Source organism: Atractosteus spatula, chromosome 25 (genome assembly GCF_055471065.1).
Source record: "Atractosteus spatula isolate fAtrSpa1 chromosome 25, fAtrSpa1.hap1, whole genome shotgun sequence".
NCBI lineage: Eukaryota > Metazoa > Chordata > Actinopteri > Semionotiformes > Lepisosteidae > Atractosteus > Atractosteus spatula.
Window position 1 is genome coordinate 3,479,330 of NC_142730.1, and position 12,337 is coordinate 3,491,666.

Below are 12,337 nucleotides of genomic sequence, written 5' to 3' on the forward strand. Positions count from 1 at the left end.
ACATTAAGGAAAATGTGGGTGGATCATGTGCATTTGCCCATAAAAGAGCATGACATTCTATATTTTTTCTAGCTGCAAGCTGTAGAGTTCCTTACAGGAACGTTTGCATTGACTGGAGGAATGATACCACTCTCAGTGTTAGAATTGAAAGCTTACAAGAACCTGGAATGTCAGAGGGGCTGCTATTGTATAGTATGCCATGGATATCTTGTGCAGTTCAAGATCACCCAATTCCCATGCCCATTTCTTCCCCCCTAGCCTACTGAATCAAAATCATAGCTGACCAGCCAAAACTTCACTATAATGTTAAACAAAGGAACAGGTAATGGCAAAGAAAAACAATGTTTCGGCTATGGATTATGTGAGTAAGAACATACTATAAGAAAGGTTGTGAATGACAGGGGACAGCTCTTCACATCTAGCATGTTTGGTTGCCAGTAGTTATGTGAGTGGAGGATCTCATCCAGCTGTTCCTTGAAAAAAACCCAGTATATTATCGTGGAATTTTATCAAAGAAGAGCCAGGAGAGGCGACAATATCAACTTTAACAACATCATTTATTGTTGTTGTGGGAATTTGCCCATTGGTCAAAGTCTGTTTGTTTGATTCAGCACCTTTGAAGACTTTGAAAAGAATCCTACTCTTTTCTGATAAATAATAAGAAATTTAATTATTTTACCGTACAGTAATAGGCATTTCTTTATGCCATGTAATGTACCCAGTCACTCTTTAGTCATGATTCCAGAGAAGCAGTGTTTGTTTCATAAAAAAGTGACCAAAACCATAGGATGTAAGGATATGAACACAATAATTACAGTCATAGGCCATGGTAGTTTGTGATTTAAGTGTGGGAAGTATTATTGTTTAATTATATTTTAACTGTACTTACAATATGTATAAAATAAGCATTCATTTCAATGTGATAATTCAAGTATTCAGACAATTGAAAAATGTTAACATTATAAACATGTTTTCTTTGATTTTGCTTCTTTATTTTGGTGTAAAAAACCTGGCTAAAGTCATTTCAAACTATACATCATTGAAGATTGTTTTACACTTATGCTGTGTGCAGTACATGTAACAGAAGTAACACCAAGACATGTTAAAAAGCAGCAAAACATATTGTACCATCAAATACTTGAAAGGCTGAGGCATTTTCCAAAATGCTAGGCTAGCTACAGTATAATGTGGTAAATTAGTGATAGAATGAAATATGCAGTAATATACAGAATAAAATAAATGGTCATTGTTGACAATGGTTATGAATTTGGCTCTGAAAGAGCTAGTGCTGATATGTTAAAGATAAAAATTTTGGCTTTTATGTGTGGTCGAGAAGAGTTTTGGATATATACATTAAAACCTTGGTGACAACAGCCTATTTTACTTCACTGCTTATTTGTTTTTCTGTGGGCAGGGCTCACCTAGTGCACTAGGGCAGTGTTGTTAATCGTGTAATGAACTAACTTCTACACTCATTCATTAAACACACTTCCTCTCCTATTCCTGAGGCCTGTTTGTCAATAGTGAGCAAATTGAACACAATTGCTGACATTGGCTTTCAGAGCTTCAAAGTGGCAATCCATTAAATGTCAGCTGCTCTTTCTAAATAGCATTTTTCTCCTCCTTTTGTCTTAATTTGATTCCTTGCGTTTATGGAATCGAAGAAGATGACTCTGTGTGCCAAAAGGCTGAAAAAAGAAATCTTTCAGCCAAGGGCTTTATAACAGGATGATCTTTACACGCCCGTCTAATTCTTAGTCCTGGGGGAATGACCATAAAATGACACTTACCTTCAATGGAGATGGGTCTGAGCAACTCATCTCCCTGTCAAATCATTCTCACTGTCATTACATCACCCTGAGAGATAGAATATTAATCTGTAATAAGTCAATACTTAGTCAATATCCTATTCTGAAAGTTCTGTTGTGGACATTTTTTATGATTACAGAAACAGTAGTCAATTGAATATTCTGATAAGCAAGTTAGTCTATAAAGCATTTGAGCACTAAAAATAAAGCAGCTCATTGGAGCTGATCAGGCACTACCATATATCTAATTCGACACAGTCAATAATAGACAGTAGTCAAAATAATTCATTTTTTATATACCACTCAGTTTAGAATGACCAAATCCTACAACCACATATGAAGGAAAATGTGGGAGAGCAGACTAAGTCCTACCCATCTATCTTCAAGCTACAGTACTCATCTGACATTGCATCCTGTTTTTACTCAAGGGGTGTCAGGGTACTCCTAAAAAAAGCCCTTAAAAAATAAAGGGCAAAAATGTTGCTCAATTAATTAACCTGAAAGTATTTGCAAGGTTTGACCCAAAGCAAACAGAATAAACCCACCTAGGACCAATTTACAGACAAAATTTTCTCCTTCTCACAAGTAGACACAGTATCCACTACCCTGAGTGATCACCTCAAATGGGCCTGGTTTAAGCACTATAAGCCCCACCCAGTGCCCCTCTGATTGGCAGGTAGTCAAGGAGTTGAGCAGGCATTACCCTATTTCAAAATGGAGGACCACACAGAAGGCCAACAGAAACAGAACACAAGGAAAGACCAAACAGAAACATTCAAAGAGAGTCACAACAAATAGTACAATACTATATCCCAAGCCAGAGCTCAGCCTTTGCTCCAAGTAAGAGCCTTTACAGATTCAGACACTTGGGAGCTCTATTTCAACATTTAAGACAAAGGTGTCAATCTAGATCCCGGAGGGTCTGAGTGTCTGCAGATATTCATTCTACACTCAGGGCTTGACAACCTTCAACTCAGAATTAGTTTACATGGGCCAAGTATCTCTGATTAAAGATATGGAAATAGATAATAGAACAGAAATGGAAATGGAAAAATGATGCTATTATTGCAATTATTCGGAGGGAAAAATAATTACTTAATAATGTAGCGCACTGTAGAGTGTAGTGAGTAGATGTTGTCAGGAAAAATAATACAGTAAAATACAATGGCAAATTCATGCCAGGAATACTGCATAGGAGCAATTTTCATAGTTGTCTGAAGAAGCAACCAAGACTGTACAGCGTATTAAATCAAAACTGTCTGGGTAATAGATGCCAAAAGATTTTAATCTATCCACGCTTTGCAATTATTAACTCTTTCTCCAAGAAAGTGACAAGAATTATGCCATTTCACCATCAGTTAAATGAAAATAATGTTTTGGCAATGAAAACTAGACTCAGTAAAAAGTTGTGGAAATAATAAGCACTATAGGAAGGTTTTAACTTATTTTTGGGTCCTAAATGACTCACTCACTAAAGGGTACTCATGCAGTTGTTAGAGACATTGATGGTTTTAATGTCTGTGCAGCCAAGCTCAGCTGATGAATCCCCAGCGATATCAGGTAGGGTTAGCCAGGCAATCCTTCCCTCTTAACTGCTATCACTGTGATGCGCCAGACACCTGTGAGTTTGCAATGTGGTCACTCTTTGAAGTGATGTAACGAGAGCGATGTTGACAGTTAACACAGGACAACAGCACGAGAAAAAATGTGACAAAGCAATGTAATAACTTACTCCAGTGACTCCAGGGGGGGGTTGGGGCAGCAGAAAACAGTCAAACCCCTAAGGAAGGTTGCAGTGATCAGACTGAGTCTTTCTGGACTCCTCCAAGTGTACATCTGAATTTTGATAAATAATGATCTTCAATATGTCAATGGTTTTGTCTTTTTTTTTTTTTTTGAAGTTAGTTCAAAAGTTCCTAGGTAGAAATCAAATGGCGAAACTTTGCTGGTTTCATTTTAATATCTTTACTGGCTACATCAAGCAACATTAAGTAAAAAAAAATCAATTTCAGCACGTCCAGCTTTCCCATTTGGATATCAGAACAGGTTTGTCTCAGGTTCTGTTTCTCTGCTGTCCATTTATTGACAGATGACAGGAATGCAGAGAGTCAGATGGCACACAAGATCTCTTACCTTCTGGCAGCACAGATTGCTGTACATTCAAACATGCAAGCTGCAGTTTCTCACTTTCTCTACTAGATCAACGTGTCTGAAGTTGGCTCACTGGATCAATTAGCTACTAAGTACCAAATAAGCTAGAAGACTGAATGTTCTCTCGTTTGCAAATACATGGCATTCCATAGCTTTCTGGTGAATGTGGTTGAGACAATAAGTCAACTAAGTTTAATTTTATTGAGATGGCTTTATATATAGTCCAGTCCTGAGCCACAGTGTCTCATAGGATCAGAGCTGATCTTGGATTCTGCAATCTTATGCAAACTAGAGACCAAATGACTCCCCTCCCACCCTAGACTGGACACTGGACAATCTAGCATGCTTGTCTCCACTTATACAGCTGGGTGAACTGGAGCAACTGGGGTCAGGTACATTATTCAAGGTACAACAGCACTGTATGCAATAAGCACAAATATTTTAAAGAATAGTTGTTTGTGACAGAGTCTGTCACGGGGTACAGATAGCACAGAAAATACAACATTCATACGCCTTTCATTGAGCGGTTGCTAGATAAGTTCCTGAGGGTGCACACTCAGGGCTTGACTAGTGAGTGCTATTACTTAATTTCATATACATTCACATACATAAACATACCTAATTTCATATACATTCATATACTTAAACACAGGTGTGTGTGAATACTGTGGTGTGAATGGAGAGCGCTCTCAAAATGGATGTTACTCACTGTTTGTTTGGTGTCGGTATTTCCGGGGTGAGTCAGCCTATGGTGGCCTCAGAAGGCCAAACCTAACCCCAGTTCTCAAGGGTCATTTATGGAAAGGGGAAAAACAACTTTTAATTAGAGGAATGGAATGGTTTGTTCCAGAGGGGGAGGGGATTACAAGCTATTAAAGCTGGCTGCTCAGCCTAAGACTGAGAGCACTGTAAATAGACTGCACTTGTTTGCTTGGGTGCTTTTGCGGCGGAGCCAGTCTGAGATAAAACGGACTTGCTTTGGCCTTGCTCAGGCCATTGTGTGACATTGTTGATCATTGTTTTGTGACCCACTGTTTTTATCTTATGTTATAATTAATTAATAATATGTATATTTTAATATTTTATCATGAATTATTTAAATCACAAAAGTGGAAGCCTGCCTTTTTCCTAATAGATGAGCCATTTCCTGACCAAACACATCTGTGAGCTGTTGCAAAAGAATGGAGCCAGTAAGTGAGGGTGGTAAGAGGGACATTTCTAGGGAAAAGCATACTATATATGCAATTTGAGTGAATAGATCTCTCACTGAGAGGGGAAAAGAATGGAGAAGGAGCTCCATTAGCAATCTGTGTAATGAGAAGAGACACAGCCAATAGGTACGTCAGTGTCCTGGATGAGAAAGCATTAGTGCACTTGGCAGATGTCAGTGGACCAATTCCTCACTGCGACAGCCCTGCAGCAGTCTGTTACAGCCCCAAATCCATACAGCATTGGTGTGCCCCACTGCTTGAATATCAATGCTGTCTAACTTAAAGCAGCACTGAGTGCTTTACTTTTCCACATATTTCTTACAAGTTACCTTTAAATGCATTTTTGGATAACCTTTCTGCTGTTATTATGGATGATCCATACTGTTCTACATGTGGGTGCATCAGAAAAACAAAAGGAGTACAAGATTAATAACAGTGTTTGAACATGCTGAGTCAAGTTTTGTTTTTAATCAATGAGTTAGATTCCCTGAAAAATCTTGGAAATGGTTTCTAGGAGTGTATAGTTTTAAATACCTTTCTTTGTACGTTTCCTGCTACAGTAGATGGTTTGGCAAGCTTGCCCCAATCCATTTTAACAGAATTCACTTTTTAACAAAGAGGAAGTGTTTTTTTTAGCCCCTCTATGGATACACTATGAGAAACCAGGAGAAATGTACTTAACTCTCAGCAACTTGTTAACACAATTAATATTAATGGAGTTATGATAAAATAACTGTACTCACCACAGGGTTAGAATGGAAACTGGTATCCATGCAATTCTCAAATAAGGCATAAAGCTCCAAGTCACACTATAAGCAAGTCTTTGTTCTAGGGTAGTAAGATAGACATTATTAGAGACAAGTACTGTTTGGTATGGGCAACTTGAATGAATGAGATCTCTTTCGTTATTCTGGCAGACTCAGGTTCACACAACTCTAATAGAACATTGTAATGTACTCTTGTTAATGAAATAGTTTTATTTATGTATAGAATTTCTAAGTTCATCCTTGTGTACTGTTGTGCGCCGTTTTGCAACCACTTTGATATTATCGTATTTGCAATTATGTTGAACATCATTCCAATTGGTCATCAGCCAGGACCAGGTTGAGTCCACAGTGGAGAGCTCAAATCTTTGCAGATGGGAGAGAATCATCTTAGTGCTCTGGCATCCCTTATTGCCAGATCACAATGTATCTGCACCTTGGACTTTGACAAAATCTTACTAATTCCATAATGAGACTGTGCTGGACTAGGTACAGTACTGGCAGATGGCAACCCAACATATTTTGTCTCTTTTCTTAGGGAAGTCTGAACCATCCATCTAGAACTTTCTGCATGTTTTTCGCTAGTAATCTGGGAGACACAGTGGAAGGAGGGCATCTGTACCCAAACTCTTTCTGAATTGTCTGGAAGTTCTGCTCTAACGTAAAGATTTGCATCAACAAAAGTCATTGGGGTTATTGTTCAAGCAGTCAGCATAAAATAGGACACATGTAACAGATAAGATCTAAATAATAAACAATGAAATCTAGCAGCATTTCAAGAGAATGGAAGGAGGAAGAAACCAAATATAATTGAAAAGAAAGTGAGTTACGTGAGAAAAAAAACAAACAAAAAAGAACCAGGCAGAAAAATAAAACTAATAAGTGAGTAATCAGGTGCTTATACCTGAATGCAATCAGTAACAGGAACACATTTAATGATACAGAACCTATTACATTACTAGGCCATTATGTTGTTACTGGAATCACAGTAAAATGGCTAACCAAGAATGATGGAGAGGAATGTAACAGAGTGTAACATAGTGGATTTATGCATTTTGTTCTGGAGAGTCAGTAAAGAGAAGAAGAGGAGGAGATACATTTCAGGACTTAGGAGAATGTCCTACCCTGACAGATTAAAAGAAACGAACCTTTTTAGTCTTGAAGAAAGAAGACTACGAGGGACCAGATAACTATTGAAAAATCTTCAAAGGTATTGACAAAGTCAACCCAGTGGATTTCTGTGTATACTGGGAGTGTATTTAAAACTCACAACAGAAGGCATTTACAGTATTTAAACAAAGATTTGTGGGAATATGGAACACACTACTTAGCCATGATGTTGAAACAGATATCCTGTTTTCTCTTTAAGAAACAGATGGATGAAATCTTTTGATCAATTACCAAATGACTGCCAAACAAGTCAGATGATCCAAATGGTCTACTCTCTTTTATAAGCTTTCTTTCTGTGTTCTTATAGAGTATCAATGGCCAAGCCTAGTGAGGTTAAAATGCAGGCTATTTTTCTGTTTTCTGGTAGTTTCCTCTTTTCTAATATACATTTAGCACTTAAGGGAACCAAGCTACCTGGGTCATGGTTCTTAACAAATAATAGGATTTTTTTAACTTCCTGTTACAAAAAAAAAAACTTCAACTGTTCTCAACTTTGATGGACACTCAAATTCCAGCAGAAGGCACAAAGCAAATCTCTGTACATTATAAAGATTAACAAGATACTGGCTTCTCTATTATTTGTTGCCACCAGAGAGCCCAAGTTAATGGGCCTTGACCTTTACACACATTTCAATTTCCAGCCCTCAGGCAGAAATTCTTCTAGTCATTTTCAAGGTCTTTTTTACCATTGCTTAAAGATTTCATTTATCAGGCAAAATTAGACTTCACAGTAACTCCCTTGTCATCCAACACAATGCGATCTTATCGCTGAAGACATGTACTATGTTCAGCAGGAAAGCCTTATCAGGCCAATGAATTTCCCCCTTGATTTCTATTCCTATCATTTGACACCCCAGTCAGGTTCTACGCTGATCTGGGAACTGTAAGCATAGCTCGGCTTTCAGCTTTCAGATGAATACATGCTTTATAAAGCCAAAGAGGTCACTTAATTACATGCTAAACTTTTTAGTATGGTAAGTCCAAAGCTAACTGCAACTTCACTATTATTCCAAAGCATCCATCTCCAACGTAAACCTTTAGACACTTTTCTCTGTATCTGCTTGGTCCCAAGATAACTTTATTTTGTCACTTTACACAAGCACGGCAATTTAATAAAGGAAAGGATGTGAAACACTGAAGTGTCGGCACTATTTTCAGAAACGCTGTGCAGTTAATCACTCCTTTTCATAGCTAACATGACTGGATCATTAAAAATACATCTAACCTTAAAACAGAATAAGAAAAGTATACCTTTTGGAGGAATCAAAAGTTATTTCTATTAATGCAGCTTTAGATACACTATGGCATCGAAAGCAGTGAAAGAAATACTAAGATATGCACAGGAGTGAATTCTACGACAAGAATTAAAAGGAAAGGCTGTGTTCTTTCTATAAAGCATTGTCACCCTTCATTTGAAACATTAGTACATTAAGTTGAATAAATGGCATTTTTTACTCTGCACTTATTGATATGACCTGTACTTTCTGCCAGTGGGGTTAGTGGATTAGGAAACTGTGCTCCAAGAGGTGATAAGCCTTCACATGAATTGTTAAACTGGGGTCTTGATTACTTGGTTATTAAAGATCCCATGGCACTTTAAAAGAAAAAATGTTAACCTTTGGTTTGTGCTTAAATTTCATTCTTGTTTTACATAGTCTGGCCTCTCTAAAATGCCACTTAATCCAATTGGTCAAGGGATTTCTAGCTCCTCCTTGCTACAGCAGCATGATGACTATCACATATCATAAAGTAGTGAATGAAAGGAATCATTTTCTATATGCAAAGTACCAGTTCTTAAGGATGAAAATAGCTATATAAATTGCTGGTATTATAACAAAAGTATGTATGTTTTTCAAATTTTATTGAATTCCGATTCATTCCAGTGAGCAGCAGTACAGAGTACAAGTTTAACTGATATCGGACATTATACCTTTTGAAATAATAGAAGTATACTATAAGATCTTGTTATCAACAAGAAATAAAAAAAACTCAAATGTTTTACTGTAGGCCCAATAGAGGCAAAATAAGGGGCAAAAGAGAGAGGTCAACAATATCACACCTGGCTATCTCCCCTTCCCAATAGTATTCACCCAGTTCTTTAATACAGTACATTGCCCTTTTCCTTATTAAAGAAATTATTATGTGAAAAAAAATAACTCCAACACAGCCTTTATTTTGTCAGCCCCAAGGTATTTACTGTTTCTACTGATAAAACATCAGCTTTATCTTATTACTGCATTTCCCTTTATGACATTGTTTATTATACTGTGTTGCACATTTTTTCTAGCTGATTTTGTTTCAGCGTGCTTGCAATGTACAAAGTGCTATTCTAAAGCTATTGAAAAAAGCTATTGTCGAAGATGAAGTAAAATAATTAATCTCTTTATAGTTTTCTTGTTTGTGGAAACATTCAGACAGACAACAAAAAGATTATTTTTAATATTGTTGCAGATTGGGGATTAGCTAAACATTTGTATTTCCCAGCAGAATTGCTCTATTCTGTAGGTTCATACAATGGATATTGTCTTGAGTGTTTATACAGCTGTCCCATATACAGTACAGTACTTGAGTCAGTAATGATCAAAAGAGTGGTATTGCTAATTAGCTCAGGCTGAAAGAACCTCTGTCAAATCACTACTGAGTACCAATTATTTAATAATAAGCCAGTCATCTTAGGACATAAATTTTTAAGAGTGACCTTACCATTCCTAGTTAGATCATTAAGCCAGCCTTCATGGAAATGTGTCATAGGACAAGCAGACTTCAAGACTGAATATATAAAAGAAGGAGTCATGATGGTCATCATAAGAAAATGGTCATGAGACTGTACCTTCTTCAAAGTCGACCAGAAAATACGTTTTTTTCAGGTAACTGGAACACTGAACTATGTACTGGATTCCTTATTATGTAGGGTCTTTCTATCTCATCTATTTGTGAAAGTTTGATTTTATATATTGTGGAATCCAAAGGCTAAAAGCTTTGCTCTTTTTTTAGTGAAACATTGCTTGAAATGAGCTTTCTTTTATTTGGTAGTATCTATTGTGAGAGAAAGACTTAATCCTGCACATGATCATTTTGTTAGATACTGATTCCCTCCAAGTTCCTAAGGTGTGGTGTGCCTAAATTATAGGCGTAATATTTTGTATTTTTCTATGGTTGTAAACAGATCCAGGCACCAAGACTTGTATAGCACTAGTGTTAACCACCAGTTCATCATGCTACTCACTATCAACACCTCCAACTGCTTGTTTCGTATTCATTTGTTTAACATGGAATATTCAATATGTTTTGAAATGGTTAGGTAAAGCTTGAGAATGTATTAGTTATATTTGCCAAGAAAAATAAATGTACTTGTTGTTTTACTTACAGCAAATATGCATGACAGGCAACTTGAATGGATACTTCATGATTTAGAATCTTGGGTCCTGGAATTAATCAGTGGATTACCTTATATAAATGCAGCCAAATCATTCATCTGAAAAGAGTAATTAGTATTTTGGGATTTAGTTTAGATATACTTCCATTTCTGGTTACCACTTCATTCTTAGAGTCAGAGGTAATTAATATTATGTTTCTTATTTTCTGGATTTATACTGTGAACAGTCTGTGATTTGGAAAACTATTTAAATGTTTTAGCTTGTTGCTTTATTTCACAGTGTATAGCTGGGGAAAAAAATCACTTTTTTGGTTTTGTAATTTGTAATTTGTATATGCTTAATAAACAAAGATTGTTCTTCCCAGATAGTGGTGTGTTTGTCACCTCTCTCACTGCGTTGTGGATAGCAATCCTGACAGAAGTGCTCCCACTAAATCAAAGTATTAAATAAAAGAAGGGATGGCACAGTGACTGATAGCAATTTAAGAGACAGCTGTACTAGAAGTAAATAAAAAAAATGAAAACACAGAGCACAAGATTTAAGGAATGTAAATGACAATGCGCATTTAACAATATTGATGATATTCACAATCCATTGTTTGCTTTTATTTAAGAAACATGTTTCTGTACAACTCATCTGTATTGAAAAAAGCGCATTGTTATTACAATATGTTTTATTCATGTATTATTGCCTATTTGCTGCATTTACTTTCCTGTAGTATACAATAGCATGACAGTTAATGTTTGTCATGAATTTTACATTGGGCTTAAGATGGCTAGATTATTGTAAAAAAATAGCATAAAATTTTCCGAAGCCCTTAATGTGGGGTTTCACCTGTACATAATCAAATTATTAAATTAGATAGGTCAAATGTCCATCCATTGATGTTTTCTTAGTTGTGAAATTATACTGATGATGAACCCTAGGCAACATAGATTAAGAAACGAACAAAATAATTATAATTATGCAGTGGCAAGGGTTCACTAGAGACAATGTCCAATTTTTGGCAGGAGAGATTTGGCTTAACCCACTTGGTCAATGGGTAGCCTCTTGGTCATAGAATGAATCCACAGGAACTGCAGAAAATCATAACCTAGTATGTTTATCTCATTATTAATTACCAATATTGAGGAAATACTGTAGTTATTTTCAAGATCTTGCCATATACGTTGAACCATCATATTCCTTGTTCTCCTCTAGGACCCTCACTGAATATCAAATTCTGTCTCCTTTAAGTACAGCAGGAGAGGATTTGTGCAGACCGGTGTTAGACCTGCTAAAATATGATTCATCAATGCTGATGGCCTCTGCTCATCTTTTCCAGGCATCATTTGATCTTGATGTGATGCTATTTGTATTGATCTCCCCACTTTCAAGATCAGGGAATGCAAATATTTGGACTTGGAATGCTACCACATTGTGTGTAAATTCTGCTGCCTGTGCGACACTTGTGAACTACTGGTTTATTCTGTAATATTTCAAAAAACCTAATCAGTGTGAAATTTAGTAGTAGAAATAGCCTACTCTGAAGCACTACCATGACATACTGAACACCTAGATGAAAGGAGTGGAGGTCATTTGTCATCTTTTGCTTGTTTGGTTACTACCAGCTTATCTACCTGAATAAATAGATCCAATGAATCTACTATACTATACTATACAATACAACATAGATCATGGTCTGGAATCCATGTCCAAAGCTGACTTTATCAGTGCCCTTCAAGATCACGTTTTGCCTCTCAAGCATCAAACATTCTTTAGTGTTTCAGTGTATGCCATTTGAGTAATGTTAAGTTAAATTTGATTCCCTTCTTTAAAAGTCTTATAAAGCAATGATGTCCGTTTTATAGTGTGGT